Source organism: Poromitra crassiceps, assembly GCF_964638095.1.
Source record: "Poromitra crassiceps genome assembly, chromosome: 1".
In the NCBI taxonomy this organism is placed as follows: domain Eukaryota; kingdom Metazoa; phylum Chordata; class Actinopteri; order Beryciformes; family Melamphaidae; genus Poromitra; species Poromitra crassiceps.
The window spans coordinates 80680228-80686505 of NC_139623.1; positions in this window are offsets into that span (position 1 = coordinate 80680228).

The following is a 6278-nucleotide window of genomic DNA, read 5'->3' on the forward strand; positions in this document are numbered from 1 at the left end:
TCAAAATCATCGATACTATTTTTGAATAAAGAAGAAAGATTGAACCCAGTCATACAAACTCAATTTATTAATGCAAAGGAAGGATTTACCTATCTTGGTGTCAGAATTACCCCTGAAATTAAAACAATTGTCCCAACAAATTATGACCCACTGATGAACAAAGTGAAAGAAACATTGGATAAATGGATGACAATGCCCATATCAATGATTGGCCGTATTAACATGATTAAGATGAATATATTACCCAAATTTTTATATTTATTTCAGTCACTCCCTCTCCCACTTCCAAAATCTTTTTTTACCGAGCTTAATAGTATCCTTAGTAAATTCATTTGGAATAACAAGAAATCGAGATTAAGACTTGGACTACTGTACCTGCCTTATGAAAGGGGTGGACTCCGACTTCCGAATTTTAAGTTGTATTACTGGTCGGCTCAGTTACGTTCTGCAATGTTTTATTTTTCAAAAGAGGCTTCTCCAGCCTGGACGGATATTGAGCAGACATCTGTACCAAACCTTCCATTAAAGCTGTACTTGTACTCGGCAGACCCAAGACAATTGAAAAAATCAACAGAGAACCCTTTCCTCAAGAATACTATTGACATCTGGTTCAAAGCACATCAACATATTGGGGATACTCCTCCCATTTCTTGCCTCTCCCCCATATGGGGTAACACACTCTTCAGAGCAGGGAGGGCAGATGGTGCTTTCAGAATCTGGGCAGACAGAGGTGTGCAGAATATAGGAGACCTTTATGAGAAGGGTAAACTTCTTACATTTGAACAGTTATGCCAGAAGTATCATATTCCTCCAAAACATTTCTACAAATACCTTCAACTGAGACACTTCATATTAACAAAACATAAAGATATAATGTCTGAACCATTATTATCTCATATCGAAAATCTCACACTTCTGCCCCCAGAGGGAAGGAAGCATGTTTCTTTCTTCTACACAGATCTGATGTCATTTGATAAGGAATCTACTATCGACAGGTTAGGGGCATGGAGAGTAGATGTTCAAGGGGACATAGATGAAGCTGATTGGGAGGAGGCATGTGAAAAAGCCCAAAAACAATCCATTAATACAAGAATGAGGCTTCTACAATATAAGTGGCTGATGAGAACTTACATCACCCCTGTTACACTGAATCGTTGGTCCCCTAATATTCCTGATACCTGTAGTAAATGCTTTGTTGGAAAGGGTACTCTATTTCATTGTGTGTGGGACTGTCCGAAGTTACAAAAATACTGGGAGAGTGTTGTTCGGACGATAACGGAGATTGTTGGGGTTGGGGTCCCGTGTCAAGCAAGGCTGTGTGTTTTGGGTATTTTTCCAGTTGATTTTGCTGGTGGCTCGGAGCAGAGGACTTTGGTTGATTTTGGACTCCTGCAGGCCAGGAGGATGATAGCATTGTCCTGGAAAAAAATGGAAATACCCTCAATACAGGTTTGGAAGAGGGAGATGGCGGCCTGTGTGGCGCTAGAGCGCCTGACTTATATAAGTAGAGGAAGGGCAGAAGACTTTGAGAGGGTGTGGGACCCTCTTATATCATTCTTAGCTCGTTGATGTGCAGTTATTTTTATTTATTTTTATTATTTTTATTATTATTTTTTTGTCTTTTTTTATTTTTTGTCTCGTCTTTGTTTCGTTTTGTGCTATTTATTATTGTTTTGCTTAGTTTAGTTTTGTCTTAATATAATTATGTTATATGTGAATTTGATTTGATTACTATTGTCTGTATGTATGTGTAATATATGTGGGGAGAAAAATGTGAAACTGAATAAAAATATTGTGAAAAAAAAATAAAAATAAAGGATGATCGAGTGTATAGGGGTGTCAAAAATAATCGATTATAAGATGCATCACGATGCGGACGTGCACGATTCTGCATCGATTCACAAATGTCAAAAATCGATTAACTCAGTAACTTTTTCACCTTAATATAACAGCTTTTTAGTCATTGAAGATGGTACAGTGACTTGTAACAGGGAGAATGTCACCTCTATTGGTCACACCGCCCTCCAAAGGCCTCTCCTGGGACTAAGCACTTTTGTGCCAGCGTCCCGGAGGCAAGATGCGCGCATGCGCTGTACAGCGGAAGCGCTGTCTTCATGAAAACAAGGAAGTAACTCGGTGCGGATTTGCTACGAAAATGACGTTTCACGTAACTATGGATTATTATTTCATCACGTGGTGAGTACCCGATGTCACAACATGTATATAGAGCTTTCTGCCGCTGTGTTTTGTTGACTTTGAACGGCGATATTGATATTGATACTATTGCACGCAGAGGGCGCAGTTTCCCCAATAGCAAAACTTGGAAAAGTTGCTGAATGGGGCTTTAAAAAAAATAATAATAATAATAATAATTAAATAATCGAATAAAATATAATGGAAGTACATGCAGTTGTTTATTTGGATCATAATACAATGCAATTCTAAATGCACTTTTATTTTAAAAGTAACCACACAGTGAGAAAAAAGAAAGTGAGAAAAAATAAATCATGTATTGGGGAAAAAAGTGATGCATCGATTGAAGATGCATCGAGATGCATCGATAATCGTAATCGAATTGAATCGTAGCCCTCTGAATCGTAATCGAATCGTGAGGCCAGTGAAGATTCACAGCCCTACGAGTGTATCCTATGCTAAAGGAACCAGTCAGGAAGCTTTGAAGCACCTTTCCTTAGCGTTTAGAGAATTTGAACGACACTTATCATGCTTGACACTGATACTTCCGGGTCATTTCACTCAGTTAGGAACCTTCAAGCAAAAAAGCCTATTTGAATGCAGCCCTAGTGTTTCTCAAAATGAAGACTATACATTTCCTGTGTTTGCTGTGAAAGAACGGCCATCTCTTCCTGTTTTGTGCTGTAAATCAACCAGTAGATTTCCCTCCAAATGTGACCCGGTGGCCCACAATGTAAAAGGCAGTGTTCTCCACAAGTCTTCCTTGTTTGGGCTACATTAATTATACTGACGTCTAAAATATAGGCTATGTAATGACTTATTGACGTTACCTTTAAATGTAGCCTAAAATAAATACTTATTTTCTGGAAAGGAAGGAAAGAATAACTTACGTGTACTCTTAACTCATTGAGTGCCAGCCACTTTTGGAGAACGGACGCTCCCAGTGCCAGAGTTTCAGAGCGTTTTCAGTCATTTCTCGAGGCCCACAGAATATTGTGTGATATTACTATGTAAACAACGAACAAAGAACGATGAGACTCTCTTCTATCATCTGCAAAAAAAAGTTTATCGATACCATTTTCCGTTCTTTAGTTATGAGCCGGAGAAGATAGGTTGTTTTGAGCAAAAAGACACGTTTCAATTTAGAATCTGAGATATTCCGCCTTTTATGAAAGGAAGCATTTCAAGCACATCATTGACTCTGAAGCTAATATTTTCTGATGTAATGACACCTCAAAAATAATTTCCTTCAATAAAAGAGTGAAAACAAAGGAATTTTGTTTGGCCAAATAATATTTTTTAGCTGCAACCAGCAGCGCTGGCCCCTGCGTGCGCAGACCCTACACCTTCTTGCTGGTCTTGATTTACTGCTGGTGGGCATCAGATAGCCTATTCTAGCTTGTTTGCCTGTCTCTGTGCATCGAGCCTGCTGCTGCCTGGGTCTGTTTACTGTCAATGGTTGTATGCTGTAGTGCCCTGCGTGCCCCACCCCCCTCCTCCTCCTCCTCCGTGGTGGGAGTAGTGTCTCTCTGGGGCTCTGCTGGGAGAGACACGCAGAGCAAACTCTGCGTGTGCTCTGCACTGAAAAGTCCACTGCACCCCGCTTTTTCACAGCCTGTCGCCGGCTCGCAGCTGAGAATAATGTAACTTTTCAGAAAGACGCTGGTGTCGGCAACTAAATCATATGGAGGGGCTATCGCAGCGGCCACGGATGGGGCTCAATTGTGGCAGCAGATGACTGCTGTTCACAGGCACAGCTAACGTTATGCTTCATGCATATCGATGCGATTTCCGTTTCCCCATTACTTCTTCTCTCTTTTTTCCTCGCCTTTCTCTAATCTGGAGAGCACTGTCGCCACCTAATGGGTCCCTAAAATAGCTTTTACACATTCAACAGCCACCATACTTTCACAGGAGATGGATCTGGCTTTGATGCACGTCCCACCGTCAAAAAACGCAATTGACGAACATACTTGTCCTTGGCACTCTACGTTACTAAACCAATTGACGAACATACTCGTCCATGGCACTCAATGAGTTAAATGCAACTGATAAACATCTGCATCATCCTCTATCTTTCATCTTTCTGTCACTAAAACATGAATGCTTTCCATGTTTTAATTTAAAGAGAAGTGCTGAGCTATATTTCTATTCAAATCCCAAATCAAAACACACAAGAGCCACTTGCTAGCTACGCTTTACTGGCTATCCTTAGAAGAGAAGTGAAATTGAAAATGCCAGAGTTTCCATTCCCCTCAATTTATGGGCGTTTTTGGGATTAATTCCTTGGGGAGGCTGAAGTCAGAGCAGTATGACAGAGAAGCCTGCCCTTCTCCAGAAAAGGATTACACTTAGTGCTTCATTGCACTGATGCGGCAGTCAAACTTGAAGGGATATGTCACCTGTCCAGGCTACAAGCAGACTAACTGGCAGACTGGCTCCCTGGTACAGTGTGAATATGTCACCTGTCCAGGCTACAAGCAGACTAACTGGCAGACTGGCTCCCTGGTACAGTATGAATATGTCACCTGTCCAGGCTACAAGCAGACTACCTGGCAGACTGGCTGCCTGGTACAGTGTGAAGCGATATGTCACTTGTCCAGGCTACAAGCAGACTAACTGGCAGACTGGCTGCCTGGTACAGTGTGAAGCGATATGTCACTTGTCCAGGCTTCAAGCAGACTACCTGGCAGACTGGCCGCCTGGTACAGTTTGAAGGGATATGTCACCTGTCCAGGCTACAAGCAGACTAACTGGCAGACTGGCTGCCTGGTACAGTGTGAAGCGATATGTCACTTGTCCAGGCTTCAAGCAGACTACCTGACAGACTGGCCGCCTGGTACAGTTTGAAGGGATATGTCACCTGTCCAGGCTACAAGCAGACTAACTGGCAGACTGGCTGCCTGGTACAGTATGAAGGGATATGTCACCTGTCCAGGCTACAAGCAGACTAACTGGCAGACTGGCTGCCTGGTACAGTTTGAAGGGATATGTCACCTGTCCAGACTACAAGCAGACTAACTGGCAGACTGGCTGCCTGGTACAGTATGAAGGGATATGTCACCTGTCCAGGCTACAAGCAGACTAAGTGACAGACTGGCTGCCTGGTACAGTTTGAAGGGATATGTCACCTGTCCAGGCTACAAGCAGACTAAGTGGCAGACTGGCTGCCTGGTACAGTAAAGGGATATGTCACCTGTCCAGGCTACAAGCAGACTAAGTGGCAGACTGACTGCCTGGTACAGTATGAAGGGATATGTCACCTGTCCAGACTACAAGCAGACTAACTGGCAGACTGGCTGCCTGGTACAGATTGAAGGGTTATGTCACCTGTCCAGGCTTCAAGCAGACAAAGTGGCAGACTGGCTGCCTGGTACAGTATGAAGGGATATGTCACCTGTCCAGGCTTCAAGCAGACTAACTGGCAGACTGGCTGCCTGGTACAGTATGAAGGGATATGTAACCTGTCCAGACTACAAGCAGACTAACTGGCAGACTGGCTGCCTGGTACAGTTTGAAGGGATATGTCACCTGTCCAGACTACAAGCAGACTAACTGGCAGACTGGCTGCCTGGTACAGTATGAAGGGATATGTCACCTGTCCAGGCTACAAGCAGACTAAGTGGCAGACTGGCTGCCTGGTACAGTATGAAGGGATATGTCACCTGTCCAGACTACAAGCAGACTAACTGGCAGACTGGCTGCCTGGTACAGTATGAAGGGATATGTCACCTGTCCAGGCTACAAGCAGACTAAGTGGCAGACTGGCTGCCTGGTACAGTATGAAGGGATATGTCACCTGTCCAGACTACAAGCAGACTAACTGGCAGACTGGCTGCCTGGTACAGTATGAAGGGATATGTCACTTGTCCAGGCTTCAAGCAGACTAACTGGCAGACTGGCTGCCTGGTACAGTTTGAAGGGATATGTCACCTGTCCAGACTACAAGCAGACTAACTGGCAGACTGGCTGCCTGGTACAGTATGAAGGGATATGTCACCTGTCCAGACTACAAGCAGACTAACTGGCAGACTGGCTGCCTGGTACAGTATGAAGGGATATGTCACCTGTCCAGGCTTCAAGCA